Source organism: Arabidopsis thaliana, chromosome 3, assembly GCF_000001735.4.
Source record: "Arabidopsis thaliana chromosome 3, partial sequence".
Classification (NCBI taxonomy): domain Eukaryota; kingdom Viridiplantae; phylum Streptophyta; class Magnoliopsida; order Brassicales; family Brassicaceae; genus Arabidopsis; species Arabidopsis thaliana.
This window is the reverse complement of record NC_003074.8, coordinates 14,974,056-14,997,925: the sequence shown is the minus strand read 5'-3', so window position 1 is coordinate 14,997,925 and position 23,870 is coordinate 14,974,056. Positions and strand designations below refer to the sequence as shown.

The following is a 23,870-nucleotide window of genomic DNA, read 5'->3' as shown; positions in this document are numbered from 1 at the left end:
TTAGTGTAAATTGAATCTTTATTTTGGTTACAATATTAATGAATTTCGTGTTTGTTTGAATCATGAGTTTGATTTTGAAATTTAGATAAGAATAGTTGTTAAAGCATTACAGGATTAAGCAATATAAATCAGAAATAAAAATGACATTTTTTTCTTTTGTCTAAAACCGTAGTCGTTACTCAGTCACATATTAGTCGGTAAATAGTCGCAGACTGTCCCTACAATAATCGAAAGTTCATATAGTTTAATCGTAACTTAGTCGTAACATAGTCGTAACAGATAGCGACTATTTTACGACTAACATTACGACTACATGAGTTTGTCGTAACTTAGTCGTAAATTGGCGACTAAAATTACGACTATTGCGTTTAGCGACTGTGGATTTGCGATAACAGTGATTAGTCGTAAAACAGTCGTAATCTATCGATTTACGACTACTTTGCGACTAAAATTGTAGTCGTTATAATCGTGTTTTCTTGTAGTTAACCATAACCCTGCACAAACTTCCTGTAATATCCTGTCAGTCCCAGAAAACCCCTCAGCTGCTTAATATTAACAGGAACATGCCAATTGGCCATAGCTTCAGTTTTTGTTGTCTCAGTTGCCACACCATTGGCACAGATAATGTGCCCTAAATACTCCACCTGTGGAACTCCAAAAGAGCACTTCTTCTAGTTAGCAAACATTTGATTCTCGTCTAACAACTTCAGAACCAAACTCAAATGATGAGCATGCTCTTCAACTGTTCGACTATACACCAGAATATCGTCAAAGCAAACCAAAACAAAACGTCTTAAGTAAGGAGAAAATATCTTGTTCATTTGTGACTGAAATGTGGCTGGTGCATTTGTCAAGCCAAAAGGCATGACCAAAAATTCATAGTGACCTTCCAAAGTATGAAATGCTGTCTTCGCTATAACATCTTCCCGTATTTGATGATAACCTGCTTGCAAATCAATCTTAGAGAAAATTACTGCACCATGTAACTCATCCAATAGTTGATCTATGACAGGGATAGGGAACTTGTCAAGAATAGTAGCCCTGTTAAGAGCCCTGTAATCCACACAAAATCTCCAAGAAACGTCCTTCTTTTTTACCAAAAGAACAGGACTGGAAAAAGGGTTGTTACTTGGCCTGATGATACCCGCAGCTAACATGTCCTCAACCATCTTCTCCATGATAACTTTAGTTGCATGAGGGCAACGATAAGTCTTGACAGTAATGGCATGTACTCCTGGTTGAAGAGTAATAGTGTGCTCATGTCCTTGGACAGGAGGTAAACCAACCAGAAGCTTAAACACTAATGCAAACTTCTGCAAAACCAATGCTATCGCTTGTGTGTGATGAGTAATCACCGTGTTATTCACCAAAGGAGTAACCACATCATCCGGTGAAAAAGACTCCACAACAGGCAATGGTGCTTCCACAGCTCTTAACGATAGAGGAGGAGTGTGTAAAAGCTGATCTCCAACCAAATGCACAGCCTTCCCGTTATAAGTAAACCACCACTCTTGTAATTTCTAATCCACTTCACACTTACCCAATGTGACTAACTATTGCATACCCAAAATAATATCCACACCTCCTAAATCCAGAGCAATGAAATCACTTTGAAAATCCACACCACTCAGCTGAAACTGTACCGCTTTACAAATGCTAGAGCCATGCACTGAAACACCATTTCCAAGCATGCCATCTAACCCTCTAGCCTTGTACAATTGCAACTTAAGTTTGGCAGCCACAGTAGGAGTGATAATATTGTGAGAAGCTCCTAAATCCAACAATATCACTACTCTGCTCTTGCCAAATACGCCAACAAGTTTTGTTGTGCGTGGTGAGTGTAACCCCAAAAAGGAGTTGAAAGATAAGGATTGACAAGCTGGTGGTTCTTGAACTTCCATAAGTTCAGTGTCAACAACCAGCATCTCATCGTCCAAAACTTCCAATTCCAAACCATCCACAATTGTAAGAATCTGCAATTCTTTAAGAGGACACACATAGCCTCGAGAGTACTTCCCTTTACACTTGAAACAGATACCCTTAACACGCATAACATCCAACTCCTCAGATGTATCTCGCTGTCATGTTGGTAACAGCGATCGCAATCCCACTGGTTGTGAACCTCCCGGAGTAGATCCACTGGTTAGCAACAGAGGTTTGTTCTGCTGAAACACAGTAGCTTGCCTTGGTGTAAAGGACTTCACAGGACCAACCTGTAAAAAAAAATCTCACTGATAAGTTGAAAGAAAGAGCTGGCTTCCATCCTCAACATTGCTGCCTTCTGATGAGGTAAACCCGCGACTCCTTCATCTTAAGCACCTCTTTCATCTCCTGCTTCAACCCATTATAAAAAATTCTCTCCAAATGAAAGTCATGAAAACCAGGTACTTGAGGTGATAAATCCTCAAATTAAGTCACATACTCAGCCACTGTGCCATGTTGTGTAATCGCAAATACCCGATTTCCCGGATCATCTTCATTAGATTTACCAAAACACAAGAACAAACGTTGACGGAACTCAACTCAAGAACAAAACTCACACCGATCAACCTCCCAATTAAACCATTTCAAAACATCACCCTCCAAACTCAACGCCACCAAATCAAGCTTCTCATGATCGGCGTAACGACCCACACGAAAGAAACGCTCCACCTTAGAAAACCACTCATACGGCTGAGATCCATCAAACACAGGCATCTCTATTTTGCGCAGCAAGCTAGCACGATTATCCAACACAAAATTATACTCACCAGATCCGCGTTGTTGAAACGCTGAGTTAATCATACTCTGTGGGGAATTTTGAGAAGGATCTGGTCGATCAGTTTGTTTTCCAGCATTGATCTCCATCCTTTCCAACGTTGCAGCCACCGTTTTCAACAATATGTCCATCGATTCCAGCTTCTCACCTTGAGCCAGCTGCATTTCATTCATACGTTTGTATCCACCCTTCAAAAATGATATATCGTTCTCAACACCCACACCGCCATAGCTGTCTTCCTCATACAGCTCCGATCCTTCACCTACAACCATCGCGACTTACAACGAACCGAGATCATCGCACCAATGATAGATTTAAGATGATCGATCAACTCAAAACTCAACAAAATGATGAATAAAGAGATATTAGCTTTTATTGAAAGTATGATTTGAAAACTGAGATAAATTTGATCGATTATCAACGAGATAATCGATCGGTTAAAGAGAAATACAATCGTTCACCACTCTCACCAGTAACGATTACACAGAGCTCAACATAGAGACTCTCTTCTGGCACATCACCGGGACAATCTCTCTCTAACAATAAATCTCAAGAAAAACCCAGATAAAAGCATAAAAGGAAATAAATGCCACAATGGCTTATTTATACTTCAAGTCTTCTCAGGAAACCCTCCTTCTCACTTGGAGTCTTTCTCTCCTTCTTTTCCCTTCGCTTCCACGACAGCTTCCAACTCAGCTTCGTTCTCCTGACGTGGCCTTTTGCGGTAATAGGATTGGTGAACCGTATCACACACCAACGGCATTAACACCAAAGCTCTCTCTTCATTCTGGTGTTCGGCTATCAGATCCTACTGAGTATCGAAGTGTAGTGGGTAGTCTTCAATACTTAGCTTTCACCCGACCCGACATCTCCTATGCGGTAAATAAGTTTTCACAATTCATGCATTCTCCAACTTCAGAACATTGGCAAGCTGTTAAGAGACTTCTTCGCTATCTCCATGGTACGCCAACTCATGGTATACTTCTCAAACGCAACAATCCACTCTCACTTCATGCATATTCAAACGCGGATTAGGCTGGAGATACGGATGACTATGTTTCCACAAATGCTTATGTTGTTTACCTAGGTCACAATCCAATATCTTGGTCCTCCAAAAAGCAAAGAGGTGTGGCGAGATCATCAACAGAGGTTGAGTATAGGTCTGTTGCAAATGCCTCCATAGAGATTCGTTGGGTATGTTTGTTACTTCAGGAGCTTGGAATTGTCTTATCTAGTGCTCCAACTGTTTATTGTGATAATGTTGAAGAAACATATTTGTGTGCAAACCCAGTTTTTCACTCAAGGATGAAACACATTGCTTTGGACTATCACTTTCTTAGAAATCAAGTTCAAATGGGAGCGCTATGGGTGGTTCATGTTTCTACAAATGATCAGTTGGCTGATGCACTAACCAAACCACTTTCCCGCGCCACATTTACAAATTTATCGAGCAAGATTGGAGTTACGCCAAGCCCCTCCATCTTGAGGGGGCATATTAAGGATCAATCATATCAAATGATTTGATCAATCATATCTTCTATTTATGTAAATTAGATCATGTAATTAATCTTCTTAGGATACCCTAGCAATAGTTGTATGTGTATATATTTCAAACTCTGTATTCAATAATAATTATCCTTCATACAAACATTCATAACATCTTCTTATCCCACTTTATGTGTTTTAACTCCATTCCAGTTTAAAGATCTTAACCCAATTGTCTTCAAAATATTGTGTGACCTTACTATCTTCATTTCTTTAGTTTTGTTGCAGGAAACATGAATATCCATTAAATTTGTTTTGTCATATATGTCAAGTCAAATTGATCTTTATGAATAAGGACAAGTCCATGGCTATAGGGAAAAGAACTCCAAGAAGAGCTTCACATTCATAGATGATGTATCATAACATGTTGTAGTGGTATCACAAATTAATATAACCGATTGAATTTGCTATGAAGCCCGTTCAAGTATGTCTGGAAAACTCGTAGTCAAAGTTAATAATAAAATTTTCATATATATTTATATTGACAAATTTCTGAAGTCATATTTAAAATTTAATCATTGGGTATAATACTTAATACTTTTAGTGTAATATATATAAATTTATTGAACTTCATAAAAATAGTTTGAATAAACTACATATATGTAGAAAATATTATTTAAAAAGAGAAAGTAAAGATATTTTACATTTAGGTTAAACATAAATTGCTAGTCTAAGATATGTTGAATAACCCTACAAAAAAAAAAGATATGTTGAATAACATAGAAAAAAATCTAGAGTTTTCAAATGACTCAAAATTAGACGTTAGAGATGAATCTAACGGCCATCATTCTTCTCCTCAACAAGGATACATCATATATCCTAATTGTGCCTTTAAATAGAGGGTAATCTTTACTCTCTTCTTGTACTTGCAAATCATAAACCATTAGAACTCAGTCCTTTTTGGATTCATCAAATGTCTAAATGGTTCGAAGCGGTGAGACCATTAACGGCGGAGATGTTGCATATGGTTGTAGGTTTCATCATTTGAATCAAAAGGGTTCATGTTGGAGATCATCAAATGGAATAATGGTTAGAAGTGATGACACCATTGTATGATTCGTGTTGATGTGTTTTCGGCCTAATGCTTTTTTATGAATGCTATAAAGGCAAAGCTTTATTCCATATGATGACTCAAACAAAGAATCTTATTGATATTAATGATGAAACCTAGAAAACACTTGCAACCGACGTAGTAATTTCTTCAATTCTTGGTCTCGTGGTCTTAATCTTCCAATATGACATGTATGTTTCTGTTGGGCTCCTCTCACCATTTTAATCGTAGCTTAATAGTATTTAAGAGTCGCAATCTCAAGGGAAAACTAACAGATGCGTTTGTTGGTTCTAAAGCGTCGGTTAAGAAATTCCATTCGTAATGACGGATTATTGACGGATTATTGACGGATTTTCAATTGGTCAATTACCGACGGATTTCCAATTGGTCAATTACCGACGGATTAGTGACAGCAGCATTCGTCAGTTAATCCATCGAAACTCCGTCGGTTCATAGCCATTGATAATCCGTCGATGATGGTTTTCGAGGGAATACCAACAGTTTATCGGAAACATACTTTTCGATTTTATCCGTCATAACCGACGAATTACTGAGGTAATATACGAAAAAACTCTGTTATTACCGACGGATTACTGAGGGAATATACGAAAAAATATTTTTTCATTACCGACGGATTACTAATGGAAGTTACGTAAAAAGTCCGTTATTACCAATGGGTCTTATTATTTTTTCTATATAAAATTTTACATAATTAAAATTGATTAAATTTTCAAAATAATATATATTTAAAACTTTTAAATTTAGTAATTTCATAAATATTTAAATTCAGAACAACATAATTATTAGTAAAAACATTTTAAATCCATAAATAACAAAGAGGGAAAATCCTTAAATAATGGCAAGTTTAAGCGCATCTCATTCATGAACGTTGCCAACTACTCGTCTCTCTTCTTGTACTATGCATCCCTCTCATGTTCTCCTCTTTCTGTTCTTCCATTGCTGCTTTCTGTTCTTCCATTTCTTTCTCTAAAACCGCAATCCGTTCATTCTTTTCTTCCATAGCTTGATGATAATCGAAAGATGGGGCATATGAGAAACCCAATGAACGAGAAGAAGATGATATTTAGGAAAAATTTCCTAACCCAAAATACGTCCCTTGGATTTATGGGGTTCCTACAAGTCAAATAAAAAAAATGAGTTAAACAACTTGAAGTAAAGCATATTAAAATATTTTAGAGACAAAATATTACCTCATAAATAATTTCGTTCATCTTCTCTCGTCCTAATTCGGGGGAAGTCACCATGCCATCTCTAATAGTCTTTATAAAATATTTTAAAAAAAATTTAAAGATGGGCTATAGAAAAACAACAATCATATAATAAAATTATATAAAACTTTCTCTAAAACAAATCTCACACATATATAATAGACAACACAAATTTTGCAAAAATTATGAAATCATATAGAAAAAACTAATCTAACACAAATTCTAACAAATCCAGATTCAAAATCGGACATATACTAATCCATATCCTATTCAATTCTAACAGATTTAGATTCCAATTCACCATCTATCAAAAACTTAGAAAATTAAAAGTGGAAGTGATAATTTACATCATAAAGGGAGATTGGAGATGAAATGGCCTAAGTTAGATGCGTATCTGAGATATGAGGTGAGTTTTCCGGCTATTACGACGGGAAGATGATATCGGCGGCAAATCTGCGTATTTTTCATTTTTGGGAGAGAAAGCAAAGTGAAGAAGAAGAATAAAATTTTATTTCTTATAATGTCATAACTGACGGATATCCCGTTAGTTTTCTGTCAGTTCAAATTTGTATATTTTTTAAATGGTCTTGTGTTAATAATTATTAAAATTACTCATGTTAGGTGTTCGATTTTGTTAATTGGATAATAAATTGTAATTTTTTTAATTAGTTGAATGAAAATATGTGGTATTTATACTAATGGCAAATTGATGTAAATATTCTAATAAGTGAAGGACAAATAATTAATTGGGCTATGAAACTTTTTCAGCGCAACACGTCAGCATGACATTTTTTGTTTATAACACGTAAGGGTAAAGTTTATTTTTAAAATGTTTTTGGGGTTCATTGTACATTAAATTTTTTGTCAAACTTATGATCCCCATCCTTTACTTATCCTCATCCTCTTCACCTTCATCTGTTTTATCCTTCTCTACGTCTTCTTATTCATCAACGTCCTCACTAGTTGCATCTACATTTGAAGCCTCTACCATGGTTTTTGGTGTATTTTCACTCCTTAACCCAGCTACAGCATCATGGCCTCCCTTTGTAGCCAAACTATTCACTCATCCATTGTCAGTAGTACAAAAAGATACAAACAAGTTTACACTAGGATCCGCATTACGAATCAAAAAAAATGTATCCAAGCTGATTTGATTGTCAATGTAGACATGAGGGCGATTACTTTCTATCATCATAGACATATTTTCCGGCATCCCGTAACTAATTATAGGATTGCATTCAGTGGAATTCAAACTGAAAACCTCACATAATATACCTGCCAAATCTGTGTATTTCTTGTTTTCTTTAATACATACACACCGACCAAAACTTCCTTTATCTAGTTCAGATTTCCATTCTTCTTCTTTATATCTACACTCATGAATCATAATAAATACAAGAAATCTTCATACATACATCATAAATTCATCAGAACCACATAAATGGAAGTAAAAGATCATTTATATCTACAAAGATAAAAAGAATTTCCAACTACACACTTTCTAAACTTAGAATTTGCAGATTTTTTGTCCCAATACAGTGTTGGTTTCTTTCAAATCCAAATTCAAGTTAATGTAATAGGAAAATCACACATAAATTTCTTACCACTATCACTATTTTTCTCGCTTTCAAACTTTGTAAAACAACAAAATCAAAACTTCTCAAGCATCATCTTCTTCCATATAAATTTTATTGTATCAGTTTTTGTTTTTCTCTCAATATTATTGACATGTAAGTATATAATCAATATTACAATATATAATTATGAGTTTGCATTAATAAATATGGGTAATAGTCATGTCTAAACTTTTTTGCATTTAAAACCTGTGACCCAACTATTTTTTTATTATTATTAAGCCACATTTGCAAAGAACACTCAACGAAATCAATACAAAAATCGGAATTTTTTTATAACTTAACATTTTACCTAGTTGAAGCGCATAATTGAGTCGTACACACGCACTGTATTTCATTACATGGTCAAGATAATTTTCGTCAGAATTTGGTATAATGTTCTTGTAGGTGGTGGTGATAAAAAAACATGCATTTTCTAGGAAAACATATGATTGTGTATAAAAGCATATTAGATAAGAACCCACACTATGTGTGGGATTAAACGATTGAAATAAATTATTATGTGTAAAAACATTATGTGAGATATAATATTTGTTTGTATACAACAAAATATTTAACTAAAGTTTTTTGTTTTATTTAAATTTACGTTTATTTCGTGTCAGAATACGTTCTACCCGTGAAATCATTGAACCTGAAAAAGTGATTTAATATTTTTGAAATCTTTTGATTTAGGAGGTTTGTTAAAATTCTCTATAATCAAATAAAAAGATAATTGGATTAAAGATTAAATCGGAGGAGAATCTAAACTGTGAATTTTATATAATTTTTTCTTTTATATATAATAAGTTTTAAATTTTAGAATTTCTTAGGCATGTTATTTCACTTTATCTTCACAAAAATATAATATGTTTGAAATGATATAATAAGATATTTGTTTCAGATATATACAATTTTATCCATTATATACAACAGAAAATATATATAATTATGATTAATATGACTAATGATAACGTATGAATGTTTATAATAAGTATACAAAAAATCGTTTATGTATATGTTACAATATATACATACACACATAAACATGCTTATCATATATTGTAAGTAGTCATATGATAATTTGATTGATATATTGTTCAAAATTGTATATTTTAAAGCGTTTGTGTTAATAATTATTAAGATTACTCATGTTAGGTGTTCGCTTTTGTTAATTGGATAATAAATTGTAATTTTGTTTAATTAGTTGAGTGAAAATATGTGATAGTTATACTAATGGCAAATTGATGTAAATATTCTAGTAACTGAAGGGTATATAATTTATGTATATGTTACAATATATACATACAGATATAAACATGCTTATCATATATTGTAAGTCGTCATATGCTATTTTGATTGATATATTGTTCAAAATTATATATTTTAAAGGGTTTTATATTAATGATTATTGAGATTACTCATGTTAGGTATTTGATTTTGTTAATTGGATAATAAATTATAATTTTGTTTAATTAGTTGAGTGAAAATATATGGTAGTTATACTAATGACAAATTGATATAAATGCTCTAGTAACTGAAGGGTAAATAATTAATTGGATTATGGAGCTTTCTTACCACGACACATCAACATGACATTCTTGTTAATAACATTTAAGGGTAAGGTTTATTTTTTAAAATGTTTTTATATAGGGGATTTTTAATAATATATGTAACCTTGATAGTAGATTTGTAATTAAGATGATAGTTTGACTACTAAAATAAAAGAAGGAAAAGTAAATGAAATTATTCGATTCACCATAGATATTAAATGGAGGAAATAACGAAGATTCATAGTTGAATGTAAGATTATTATTTTTCAAATTGAGGATTTCTACAATTGATGACCATGGAAGACTCATTATTTAAATGACACAATATGACACTATTTATAAAGTGTATGTTCCGAAATTATGACCTATTAACCCCTACCCGCCTATCGGGAATAAAGCGTGAGATATGCTAAACAGTACCGTGTGTCAGAACCTATAGAAATCAAATCTCTCTACGAGATTTGGTTTCCGAGATTTTTTGGGAATAGGTGTGATAATAAACATGAGAACGGTGCGAAACAAAGAGTTGTGTTTTTTTGTTTATTTTGCAACCGCTTCATCTCATTACATTTACCCTCATCTCTCTCATTTCTCTATGTGGTTTCTGGTTTTTTGCTCCGTTTTGCTTTCGACTCTCCGATTGAAGTGCTGCTTTTTCCTCCATTATTCTTGTAAGTTCGCCATTAAATCTCAAATATAGTGCAACGATTACCTATTCAATTCGCATATTTATTTCATGGGTATGCAGATGATGGATCTTGAATTCCCTAATCGTCTAATCTCTGCTGGCGAAGAACCTCTTGGAGAAAGGGCCAATGTTTACAACAAGATGAAGACTCTTCACGGTATCATTGATTCGTTAGAGGATAACGAAATCCAGCTTATCAGAGATTCTCCCCTTGGTGGGCTGTTGAAATTTCCAAACAAACCGGCCTGGTCTGTCACTTCCGGTCTATATTTTCTTGTGCGACAGTTGGATATCAACAAATCAAACGAGATCTGGGTTGTTTATGCTGGTACGCCTGTTCGATTTTCTCTCTATGAGTTTCATCTCGTAACTGGTCTTGCTTGTGGCTAATATCTTGCTGTTCAGAAAAAAAAGAAGAAGGGGACCGCTGGGAAAGAGATTCCGTTTTATAGCACTTTATTCGGACTTGAGTCGGATGTCACTGTTGCCCGTGTAATCACAATGCTTAAGAAGAAAGTTACTGATGACCCTTCATTGCGGATTCAGTATGTCGTTCTCGCGCTTGATAAGTAGGTTTTTTAGGCCTACTTATTTGCTGAAGTGAGGTTCAGTTCAGTTCAATTCCCTTAAACACTAATATGTCGATGCAGCTATAGGGGTCTCAATCCAGTCCACTGTTATTGCTAGCAATCAAGATGTGTACAGAAGCAACTAAGTCAAGCCAGATTATAGAGATGGTTGGTTTCTAGTAACAATCCTAGGTCAGGATTCAAACAACAAAAATAAGAACTTAAAAGCCCTTCCTGATCATTGGGTCGAGTAGAACCAACATGCAACAAATTTAAGAACTAAAATGCAATCAAGAGGTGACACAAATAACTGGTAAATAAAAGTGCAACCAGCGGGTAAATACAAATAAATCTAAGAAGAATAGAAGTCCTAAGGATGGATCTATTGATAAGGGCAACTCTAGGGTTCATCAGGTGGCTAACAGGCGAAAGGCAGATACCCTAGACGATAGATTAAAAAACCGGGTCAATCCACTCTCGTGACAGAGACCCCCATAACTCTACCACTTCCTAATCTCAACTCTCGTTGATGAAACATAGCAGACTAGGGTTTAAGCAATAATCTACCAAAGTCAATAAGCAGTCTAGCCAATCTCTTGGTCTAGAGTCTACAAATCTCTAGAATTCGTAGATCAGTCATCCATTTGAACGTCTTTTGGACGCTGGATACCTAAGGTCGAATTGCCACATTAGCCAGCGAAAACCGCATAGGGGCCAACGAATCCAAAAGGGATCTAACCTAATCATAACCACCTGACTAACCTAGAGATTATCCTAATCTAATCCATCCTCAAGAACCCTAATCACTACTAAAGCAACATACTCAAGAACACAAACCCAGAAATTACTGAAATCATACCAAAATGTGGATCTAAACAAGTTAAACAACTCTACTCAAAGAACTAAATGCAAAAACAAAATAGATTAAGAGTAATTAAGGTTTTAAGATTCAAGAACACAAGCAAAAACTAAGAGATAAAAGCTAGATCCTTTGGACAAACCCCAAAGTGATCTATTTATACTAAAATGTTGAAAACCCTAGATTCACTAGAAGACAAAAGACTTGAGGCGGTTTGGGCGGTTTGGGCGGTTTGGGCGATTGCTCGATCTTGGGGATCGAGTAAACAGGGTGCTGCAAAGTCTGCGCCTTTGCCTCCATGCTCCGAGTGATCAATTGGTCGTGTAGATACTTTTTCCTCTCGTACTCGTATGCTCAGATGTCTGGTTGAGTGGGGAATGAGGAGGATCCGAAGACGCTTTGATAGATCAACAATAGATCAACAAGTCTTGTAGAGTAGGTCGCCCTTGGTCGAGTAAATGGGTCGAGTAGAGGATCGATAGGAGGGGCGAGTAAATCGATCTGCTGCTTTCTCTAAGGCTGCCTTGATCGAGTAAGTGGGTCGAGTGAATTGCTTCCTCCTCTATGGCTGCCTGGATCGACTGAACTGGTCGAGTAGAATGCTCTACTGCTTCCCTCCTGGTTGGGTAGAGTAGAGGGTCGAGTTGAATCCTTGTAAGCTCCTTTTGCACCTGAAAACACACCAAAACATGCAATATGTATGCAAGATGATCCTAAATGCCTAAGTGTGCAAAATAAGCTAAATGTGATGCAAATGATATGAAACAATGAGTGATCACTAAGCTAAATGATGATAAATACAAGCCTAAAATAAGTAAAATACAGTGTTATCAGCGCTCGTTGACGGATATCTCCTGCCAACATCACACTATCGTGGAACCGCTTCTTCTTACTTCGTGGGTGGAAGACGGTGGCTTTGGCTTGCTCTGGAAGTCCTTGATTTGAGCAGCCATACTCTTCAGCGACTTCTTCATTGTTCTCATCTTCTTCTTGAAACCCTTCATCGTTTTGCTGTGAAGGTTCCCAAGCTCTTCAAGCACTCCGAGCTTCTTGTGAACTTCAGCTATCTCATCTCCTCCTTGGTCAGTCATAATGAGCTTGCTCGAATTTGTTGGTCTCTTGCTCCGGTTGCTCGCTATGTTGCTCGAATTCGACTTGCTGCTCATAGTCAGCCTTAGTATAATACTCTTGTTGCTCATAGTCGACTTGAGTATACTCTTGTTCATCTTCTCTGGCTCCTCCGATGTCGATGTTCAGGACAGAAGAGATGGCATGAAATTGATGTTGCGTCTTGTCTTCACTAAGGTTCAATTCTCGCATGGTAGGGGTAACAAAGAGGGTCCAAGCTCCGGATGGTTGAACTTGAAGAGATAGTGATCCGCCGGAGTTGTCTTGTCAAGAAAATCCTTCCCCTTGAGATAGTCAAGGTCAATGAACTTGGGGAACACGTCAGGGGTTCCGAATTGCATCCCCACAGCTCCCAGTCTTAGCGTTAAGAGACCACCAACACAAAGACTTCCGCGAATTCCCGAGCGATGGATAGTTGCAGCATACTCTCTGTAGCTCAATAGGTGATCCAAAAGAACAACACTCAGCAAAGTGTTTGCTCTATCACCCGCCATCTTTCTCCCATCTTTTGTCTCTTTCAGAATGAAGACCAAAGATTGGTCAATCATGCATAACTCTTCTTCGCTAACAAATACGGTGGTCTTATTTGGAAAGAGGGTGTTGGCGATGCATTGGTGGAGGTATCTAATCACGGGACTTCGAATTGAAGAACTCTTGCTCTTGGCTGGCGAGTAGGGCTTTGAGCCGGCGATTGTCTTCCAAAGAGATTTTAGCTCATCTTGGTCTTAGTCTTGGCGGATTCCTTCTCCACTTGGAAACCCAAAAATGGTATCAACATGGCGAATATCAAGAGTATACTCGACATCCCTAACCTTGAAAGTTATGTAACCAAGACCCCTCTTTCTTCTTTCTCCGAATCATCAACACAGAAGTGTACCTTGAGGGTTGCAAGGAGTTGGCAGCTCTCCTCTTTAAATCCCCCACATTGGCAGCTCATGAACGTTGCAAGATTGGCCAATTCCATCAAGTATTCTACATCACCACAAATACCAAGCTCTTGCATCGTTTCCTTATGAGGGTATCTAGTTCCCTCAAACTTCAACTTCTTCAAGTATTGATAGTACTCGCTTGGGGTTGGCTCTCTCTTCCTCCTTGGCCGGTTTCTTCTCCCAACAGGGGCTGGTGTATCATCCCCGATGATCTCACCCTCTTCCTCAGAAACCGCATCTTCAAAGGCTGCCTCTTCATGGTGTTCTTCTTCAGCCTCAACGACCCTCTTTCCCCGAGCTACTTCTTCTCTTTGCATGGCTGAGCGGCTTGAACTTCCACCTTGGATCAAACTTGATCTTTGAGTACAGCGAGCTTGGCGAATTTGGCGTTCAGTCATGCCACTCATGTCAAAAGCCTCAACTTCTTCATTATCAACAGAGGATCTTCTTGCCCAAGATGAACTCTTCCTTCTTGAATCCATGGAGATTGGTGGTGAGATTCAACAAAGCAATCAAAAACGACTCTCCAAGAGGTATCAAGCTGGAAAGGATTCGGTTTTTGGTGATGGAAATTGAGCTTAAAAACCGATCAAAAATTTGAGGATGGACTTGGAAGTGATCGAGTAACTTTGGTGAAATATGGTGAAGTGAGAACGAATTCGTGAAGAGTGATAGGGAGAGTTTGGAATGAAACTTTTGAAGCTTTGTGAGAGAGTTTGCGAAAATGAGATGATGAAAGAGAGAGTTTCAAAAGTGTTTGGCGATTTCAATGGGTGGAGGATGATGGTCTTGGGATTCTCTTTGGAAGGATAGTAAAAGCGAGTTGGAAATGGTGAGGGGCATGGGTAAATGGTTTGTCCGTTGAGTAATGAAGTGAAGGGGAACAAGTGGGCCACTCAACATCACTCCTTGGTCGCCGAATCATTCAAGCTCGAGTGAAGGATCGAGCATCCTCTTGAAGTGCGCAATAGTTAATCAAACGGTGGAGAATGCTTATCCCTTGATCACTCGATCAAACGGTGAGCGTGATTTCCCACATTTAGTCATTCAATCGCACGGCTCAAAACATCCTTCCTCACTTACTCGATCAACGGTTGAGATCTTAGTTGACTTGGTTTGAATTTACTCGATCATTGACTTCCTTAGGGTCAATGAAATAAACCTGAAACACTTAAACAAAAACATCAAAAATAACAAGGGAAATATAAATTTATATACATGGATAGACATGGGACTTCCTCCCAAGTGAGCTTGTTTTAAGTCACTAAGCTTGACTCTTACAAGGCTTAGTCAGAAAAAAGGTTGAAGAGAGGAGCAGAGAAGTCCTCATCTTCAGTGGTTGAATCTTAAGTGCATGAATCATACTCTGCATTCCCCCTTGACATATGGTAGGATGAGTACTCATTTGATTTTTCTTCAAAATAAGCTTCCTTTTGATCAGCAGAGTAGTCTTCTTCTTCTGAACCAGGTTCCTTTGACCAATCCTCAATTTCAAAACTGGGGTAGCCTTTAACCATTTCTTCAAGTTCCAAGATTGCATGGTTCAGTTCTTCCATCTTGTAAGTTAGCTCCCCAATGGTATCCTCTTTAGCTTTGTATTCTATCATGAGTCCAGGAGTTCTTCAGCAACAGAATCAAGAATCAAGTGTTCTTCTTCAGTAGAGGGGTTAGTGGGCGGTTTAAGCACTCCTGGAGAATAAGTCGGAATAGGGATTTCCTCCTCACTCAACAACTTCCTCTCCAAGCTTCTTTCCTCTAAGTGAAATTCTTTTTTATCTTCTGGTGCAAACCATTCTGTTGTGAAATCTTCGTCCTCTTTGATAGCTAGTGCAGTTCCCATCTTCTTTGGATCAATACTCATTGAAAACTTATTAACTCTTTTTTCAAACATCCATAGTTGATCTTTCAGCTTCATCACCCTTGAAGATAATCCCTCTATGACTCTTCTTTGCCATTTAAATTTTTTTCTCATCTCATACCAGTCATCTTTTGTAGGATCTTCAGTCTGAGCTAACCCTTCTATTGCTCTCTTCTTGTGGTCAAAATTTCTCTTCAGCTTGCTGAGTTGAGAAGTATAGTTAACTCTTGGTAGGGTTCCAGCTTCTGTTTCTTCATCAACATCTATGTCCTAAATCCCAAAACTCTTACCTCCTATAGTTGATTTCCCTGAAGCCTTGCTGATGTCCAATCTCATCTTGATACCTTTTTCAAGGTTTAGATCAATTTTTCCATTCCTGACATCTATGACTGCTCTAGCTGAAGCTAAGAATGGTCTGGCTAGGATCAGGGGATCCTTGCCTTCTTCATCTACGTCCAATACCACAAAATCTGTAGGTATCTCAACATTTCCAATCTTGATAGGCAGATTTTCTATTAGACCATGAGGATATGCAACAGAACCATCAGCTAAGAGAAAAGCTAAGTAGAAGAACTTGTATTCCATGATCCCTAGCCTTTTAGCTGTAGAGAGAGGCATATGGCTAACAGATGCTCCCAAATCAAAAAGGCACCTATTGAATGTCAATGGTCCTAGAGAGCATGGCAGAGTGAATGAACCGGGATCATCAAGCTTTTCTTGGATGACTTTCTTCTTGTAAGTTTCTTAAGTGATGACTCTACTAATCATTTCTTGATTCTGATCCTTCTTGAGTTTTTCTCTTTTGAAATGTTTTTCAAAGTGGTGAGTATTCAGCAAAGGTATGTGCTCTATAGTCCATATGAATTGCTGGGTGGAAGGTGCATCAATTTAAGTTGAATCCCCCCCCTTTTTGAATCATATTGTCCTCAGTATGGGGAGTCTGATGACCTGGTGGAGACTCATCTTCTTGGTGGATGGTGATAGCATTTGTAGTAGCATAGTCCTTAGGATTCTGAACTGCTTTCCCTGGAAGTTGTTGAGGATGCTTCAGAGCAGAGGTTGATGCAAATTGACTCTCCAGATACTTGATTTTGGAATTCAGAGTTTCGAACTTGACATTTAGATCGTTGAAAGAACAATCAATCTTGTTGTGTAATTCAGTTATCTTCTTGTCAAAAGCCATAGCTCCAGTAGCTTGTCCTTGAATGATCTGTTGACTAAGTTGCTTAATTTCAGGATCTTGAGCTGCTGGTGCTTGTTGTGGTTGTTTAGTGATCCCTGATGGTGGATTCTGCTGTTGGTAGCCTCCATTAAACTGTTGTTTAGGGACATAACCTTGGTTATACTGAACAAATGGCTTAGACTTATTTTGTTGTGGTGGATACACTTGATCTTGGGGGTTGGCTACATTAGCGCTTCTGTAGGAGAGGTTTGGGTTGGGCTTGTAGTAGTTGTAGCCCTTGTGGAACCCTCATTGGTTCTGAATGTAGCACAACTCTTCAGTTTGATCATTCCCCCCTTCTTGCATTTGGAAATGCTCTTCATTAGTGATGTAGTGTATCTGCTTCTGCTGAGCCATCAATAGCTTGTCTAGCTTTTCATTCAGAGCCTTGATATCTTTACTCTGTTTATCTTCACTGCCTCCAGTTCCTCTCACTGAGCGATCATAGTCTTCATTGTAGCACCCATCAGATTGTGCTAGATTTTCGACCAACTCCCATCCTTCTGCTACTTCCTTGTTCAGGAAGTTTCCATTTGAGGCAGTGTCGAGTAGCATTCTGATCTTTGGTAAAGCTCCTCTGTAGAGTGTGCTCAATAATGAAGCTTTCTTGAAACCGTGATGGGGACACTGAGTGGTGTAGCTTTTAAACCTCTCCCAAGCTTCATAGAAAGTTTCATTGTTTTTCTGTGTGAAGCCTGAGATCTTGTTCCTCAATCTAGCTGTGCGAGCATTAGAGAAGAACTTGGCAAGAAAAGCTTTCTTACAATCATCCCAAGAGCTGATCGAGTCTGGGGGTAGAGTCTTCTCCCAGTGGTGTGCCTTATCTCCCAAAGAGAAGGGAAATAGTCTGAGCTTAAACATATCTTCAGTGACACCATTGATTTTGGTAAGGCCACAGAGCCTATCAAAGCTGTCAAGATGGTCCAGAAGATCTTCCATAGGTAAACCATGAAATTTGTTTCCTTGGATCATGGAGATAAGACAACTCTTGATCTCAAAGTTGTTGTTCTGAACTGGTGGTGGCACTATCCCTTGTCTATGGTTATGATTACTTGGGGCACACCAGCACCAATGTTTCTTGGTTGATCAACATTAGGTGGATCTTGAACATCAACTGGTATGTTCTGTTGATCCATAGCAGCTGGTCTTTGCTGATCACAGGCTGCCTTTGCTTTGGTTTCTTGTAACTCACGAGGTAATTTGTCAATCCTGTCTTTGAATGGTAGTAGGTGTGCAGAAACTTTGGATCGAGTTTGCATGCACAAAGATTAGTACCTATATCACAAAAACAAACAGACGAAAATAAGAGTTAGTAACTTGATAAATGTAAAAGAACTTGATCTTAACTTTTTCTGATATCTTGAATGTAACAATGCAACAATGAATTAGCAACAGCGTCAAATTGATAAGTAGGTTTTTTAGGCCTACTTATTTGCTGAAGTGAGGTTCAGTTCAGTTCAATTCCCTTTAAACACTAACATGTCGATGCATCTATAGGGGGTGTCAATCCAGTCTACTGTTATTGCTAGCAATCAAGATGTGTACAAAAGCAACTAAGTCAAGCCAGATTATAGAGATGGTTGGTTTCTAGTAACAATCCTAGGTCAGGATTTAAACAACAAAAATAAGAACTTAAAAGCCCTTCCTGATCATTGGGTCGAGTAGAACCAACATGCAACAAATTTAAGAACTAAAATGCAATCAAGAGGTGACACAAATAACTGGTAAATAAAAGTGCAAACAGTGAGTAAATACAAATAAATCTAAGAAGAATAGAAGTCCTAAGGATGGATTCATTGATAAGGGCAACTCTAGGGTTCATCAGGTGGCTAACAGGCGAAAGGCAGATACCCTAGACGATAGATTCAAAAACCGGGTCAATCCACTCTCGTGACAGAGACTCCCATAACTCTACCACTTCCTAATCTCAACTCTCGTTGATGAAACATAGGAGAGGAGGGTTTAAGCAACAATCTACCAAAGTCAATAAGCAGTCTAGCCAATCTCTTGGTCTAGAGTCTACAAATCTCTGGAATTCGTAGATCAGTCATCCATTTGAACATCTTTTGGACGCTGGATACCTAAGGTCGAATTGCCACATTAGCCAGCGAAAACCGCATAGGGGCCAACGAATCCAAAAGGGATCTAACCTAATCATAACCACCTGACTAACCTAGAGATTACCCTAATCTAATCCATCCTCAAGAACCCTAATCACTACTAAAGCAACATACTCAAGAACACAAACCCAGAAATTACTGAAATTATACCAAAATGTGGATCTAAACAAGTTAAACAACTCTACTCAAAGAACTAAATGCAAAAACAAAATAGATTAAGAGTAATTAAGGTTTTAAGATTCAAGAACACAAGCAAAAACTAAGAGATAAAAGCTAGATCCTTTGGACAAACCCCAAAGCGATCTATTTATACTAAAATGTTGAAAACCCTAGATTCACTAGAAGACAAAAGACTTGAGGCGGTTTGGGCGGTTTGGGCGATTGCTCGATCTTGGGGATCGAGTAAACAAGGTGCTGCAAAGTCTGCGCCTTTGCCTCCATGATCCGAGTGATCAATTGCTCGAGTAGATGCTTCTTCCTCTCCTATCTGTATGCTCAGATGTCTGGTTGAGTGGGGAATGAGGAGGATCCGAAGAAGCTTTGATAGATCAACAAGTCTTGTAGAGTAGGTCGCCCTTGGTCGAGTAAATGGGTCGAGTAGAGGATCGAGTAGGAGGGGTGAGTAGATCGATCTGCTGCTTCCTTTGAGGCTGCCTGGATCGAGTGAACTGGTCGAGTAGAATGCTCCGCTGCTTCCCTCCTGGTTGGATAGAGTAGAGGGTCGAGTAGAATCCTTGTAAGCTCCTTCTGCACCTGAAAACACACCAAAATATGCAATATGTATGCAAGATGATCCTAAATGCCTAAGTGTGCAAAATAAGCTAAATGTGATGCAAAATGATATGAAACAATGAGTAATCACTAAGATAAATGATGATAAATACAAGCCTAAAATGAGTAAAATATAGTGTTATCAGCGCTCTTTGACGGATATCTCCTGCCAACATCACATTATTCGAAAATTGTCAAAGAGCACGCCGAGATGTCCGAAAACCTAACTTCGTTTCTTAATTATCCTTGGGGTTGTTTGACTTTTGAGATGACGATGAAGTCCATCAAAGAGAGAGAAATAGAACAGCTCACAACCACATCTTTAGCAGTTCAAGGTCTATTGTACGTCCTTCAGCTTGTTGTTCTTCAAGCCGCTCCTGCTATTCAAGAAGGTCCTGTATCGGAAGAGACGGGTAGGTCTGAGTCTGATGAAGTGACTGTTGAACTAAACCCCATCAGATTGTTCCGTTTAAACTCGGTAACGCCAAAGATCTTGACGCTAAATGTCAGGTGATAAACTATTGAATACCGGATACTATTTAATGTTTTGTGTTACTGTGTTATTACGCAGACCCGTGTTGATCCCATCATCCGTCCCGATGTCGTTCTTGATCCCGCCCAAGATCTTTCCTGGGCAGTTGACGAAGTTGACCCCCGTGTTGACGCAATGGTGAAGTTGGCGTCCAAAGGTTCCAAGTTCAACAATGATATGTTTCCTGGTGGTTGCGTCCCATCTGAAATTGTTGTAGCACCCAAGAAACATAAAAGGAACGCTATTTCGAAAGGTGGTCGTGGGAGAAAAGCTTCTAAGAAGGGCAGACTCCCAAAAAATTTAACTGGGTTTGAAGGACCCATCAATCATTGACGGATGAAGATGAAACGGTTGTTTCGGTTGACATGGGCGCGCTATCCTGAATGTTAGATGCTAAGTTCGCTGCCCAGTACAAAAAAAATAATGAAAGGCGTTACCGATTGGTTTCTTTCAAATAGACTGGTCTCGGATGAGAATGGGAAAGACGGTCCTGCTAACAATGGGAAAGAAGTTCCTGCAGTGATTAGGAAAGAGAAACACGTGCCTGCTCCCCGTAATAATCCTCTACCCATATTTGATGAAGACGATGACTTTGACACTCTCTTTCCTGTCCGTCCGTTGGTTTGTCGTTCTTCCCGCCTTGACAAAGATTCTAATCGCGACACCCAAGCTCCCGACAAAGGATTTGGTCTTGAAAATTATGTTGATGTGATAGCTTCATATTACAAAGGGTGTTTCCCTGGTGATTGTAGTGGGTCTCAGGCGGCGGTTGGTCAATCTTTTCAAGGGTGTGAGGTAGAAAATTATTTGGTTAGTTCACCAGTTAGTAACTAACTAACTACTAGAAATGTTACTTTTTATGTTATGGGGTAAATATTTTTTTGTTTCTTTTGGTTATAGGGACCAAAAACTATGGGCGTCGACCCTGAGGAAGTTGGTAACCATGGCGATGCTGAGGTAATCAAATTAACTGATAATATTTAGTTAGTTTTTATAGCTTTAGCGGGTTATGTGAGTTAGGAGAAAGTTTTTTTTGTTTAATTTCAAGTTTAGAAGCTAATATAATTATTATACATCATTTATAATTGGTGTATACTTGCAGGAATCAAAAGATGGTGGTGTAGAGTCTAATGGAGACGGAAACGGTGAAGACGATGAGGTAAAAGTTGCATAACTTGGTTTTTGACATGATGATATGTTATTTAATAATCCTACAATATTATCAATACCGTATATTATTAATATTATATATTTAAGAGTGTTTGTTACCCGCTAAGTATTGTTCGGCCTCAAAGTTGATGGATTTATTCCCATTGCAGGCATCAAAAGAAGGGGGGGGGGGTAGAGGTTAATGGCGCCGGAAACAATTGTGATGTCGTGGTAAACATTTTCACTAGCTATTTATTTTTTCCCCGGTAAATGTGGGCGTCGTAAGAATGGTTTTTGGATAATAATTGCATGCATCAAAGGACTCCGCCGGAAAAGTTCTCGGTGGCGGTAACAATGATGATGATGAGGTAAACAATACTTCACTCTTAAGCATGCTGATTTGTAATTTAGTAACAATTTACTCTTATTAGTTTCGGGTATTATATATGTAATTTAGTTAATATTTTTGTTACCGACTAAGAATTATCGAGAAGTTTTTTTTTTTTTGATTTATGGTTAGGATTGCTGTCAACGTCAATGTTGTTGATTAATTTCAAGTTTCAAACCCAATTTAGTTTGTACATGTAGTTGATAATCAGAATCTATTTTCTGACTATAGGACCCCAAGCTTCTAGCCGAAGGAGAAGACGAAGTTAGTAAAATTTTCACACATATAAGGTTTACCGTGATATTTAATTAACTATTACATAATATTGTTACTATCTATTACAGAACTTGGCTAGTAACAAAGATCGACCTCAAGCGATGTAGGTAAAAAATTTTATTTTATTTACATGCATGTTTTACCCATATAAAAATGAATTTATTGTCTAAACAATTTGTTATCGTTTAATAGAATCACAAACAGATCGACCTATGGGCATTCAGGTAAAATGTCATTTTTTTGTTTGTTCGATAAGTCTGTTATTAACCGTTTTTATTTGTTTCTATCGTTTAAACAAATTGTTTTCGTTTAATAGGATTCTCAAAGAGATCGACCTCTCACCATCCCGGTAAAATGGATTCTCTTTGTTGATTGATAAATATGGTTTTACCCTTATAGATTTACGTCGCTCGCATAAACAATTTTTTATCGTTTACTAGGAATCTAAAACAGGTGTGCAAACCCAAAATTCTGTTGTCGCTAATCACGGAGGACGAAGGAGTAAAAGGAAGAGAAACATTTCTAGCAAACTGGATGCTCGGTTCCAGTTTGACAAGAAAACCAAGTTGTTGGTAGGGCATCCATCTCCCAATGCAACTGCATCTTTAGATCCTAAAGAGCGTTTTAACTGTTCATTAAAGAAACTTAAAGCAATCAGGTATTTTTCTCGGCTTACTGTTTGTTGGGTCTCTTTTGTGTTAACTACTTATCTCGTCCTTCCCACTTATCAATGACATATAACAATTTTGGTACCGTTTTATAGTTCAATCGCTCTCGTCGGTGATGTTACTATGAATAACAAGGATATCCTGGAGTTTGTTGACAGAAAAACCTTTACTAACAAGGTCGTCTATCGCACTATTCTCAGTGTTACCAGATAATTTTTATATTAACATCGACAATATTGTGATGTCTTGGCCTTATTGCAGGTGATGGACGGTTTGTTAAAATTTAGCAGGCATGTCCTCCAGACAGGTGAGGTCGATGGCAACAAACTTCGTGTGGATGTTCTTGATGCCAAGTTTATCTCTCAACTATGCCACCTGTATCCCAAGTTTTGCAAAGCTCATGTTCCTCAAGATTTTCAGTTTACTACGTCGTTGGTTGATGCGATAGCTGGTGATGGCGACTTTGACCGCCTTCAGCTTTTCACGGATGTTGATTACTTCTATTTGCCATTCCATTTCGATAAAAAAAACATTGGGTAGCCTTATGTGTTGATCTCAATTGTGCTAAGATAATGGTTCTCGACTGTAACATTCATTTGCGCATTGATGCCAGCCTCAAGACGGCTCTCGAACCACTCTCCGGGATGCTTCCTATTCTGTTCAGACAGTCGGCTCTCAATCCAACCATGACTCAGCTCTTACCTACTCCATACTCAGTTGAAAGGTCTTTATGCATCCAGCAAGTGATTGACCATGTTGACGCTGGCTTGATGACCATTTTCCTGATTCATGCCCATATTGTTGGTGGTATGGATGACTGTCTGGAGTTTTCACCTGATTGCATTGAAACCCAAACCAAAAAACTTGTGTCTGCCTTCATTCTCGCCCCCTTAGTTTTCCCATATAACTTTCGTTCCTAATATCCACCAAGTACTTTATTATCGCGATATAAACTTATCCCTTCCTA

General features: G+C 37.8%; 7 pseudogenes across 7 annotated transcripts; 3 read left to right on the top strand and 4 right to left on the bottom strand.

The window, feature by feature from the left end:
* Positions 1-473: 473 nt before the first annotated feature.
* AT3G42927 lies at positions 474-3,020 on the bottom strand (annotated as a pseudogene; the record flags this gene model as incomplete). Its single annotated transcript has 1 exon — positions 474-3,020.
* Positions 3,021-3,344: 324 nt separating this feature from the next.
* On the top strand, positions 3,345-4,258 carry AT3G42924 (annotated as a pseudogene; the record flags this gene model as incomplete). The annotated part of the gene is made up of 1 exon: positions 3,345-4,258.
* A 3,215-nt stretch (positions 4,259-7,473) lies between these two features.
* AT3G42922 lies at positions 7,474-7,992 on the bottom strand (annotated as a pseudogene; the record flags this gene model as incomplete). Its single annotated transcript has 1 exon — positions 7,474-7,992.
* A 2,505-nt stretch (positions 7,993-10,497) lies between these two features.
* AT3G42920 lies at positions 10,498-11,007 on the top strand (annotated as a pseudogene; the record flags this gene model as incomplete). Its single annotated transcript has 2 exons — positions 10,498-10,770; positions 10,855-11,007.
* A 1,262-nt stretch (positions 11,008-12,269) lies between these two features.
* On the bottom strand, positions 12,270-14,401 carry AT3G42916 (annotated as a pseudogene; the record flags this gene model as incomplete). The annotated part of the gene is made up of 1 exon: positions 12,270-14,401.
* Positions 14,402-15,245: 844 nt separating this feature from the next.
* On the bottom strand, positions 15,246-18,134 carry AT3G42913 (annotated as a pseudogene; the record flags this gene model as incomplete). The annotated part of the gene is made up of 1 exon: positions 15,246-18,134.
* Positions 18,135-20,164: 2,030 nt separating this feature from the next.
* On the top strand, positions 20,165-23,823 carry AT3G42910 (annotated as a pseudogene; the record flags this gene model as incomplete). The annotated part of the gene is made up of 13 exons: positions 20,165-20,368; positions 20,462-20,730; positions 20,881-21,217; positions 21,323-21,379; positions 21,525-21,581; positions 21,770-21,802; positions 21,892-21,939; positions 22,191-22,223; positions 22,552-22,584; positions 22,676-22,893; positions 22,999-23,080; positions 23,165-23,392; positions 23,473-23,823.
* Between the last annotated feature and the right edge of the window lie 47 nt (positions 23,824-23,870).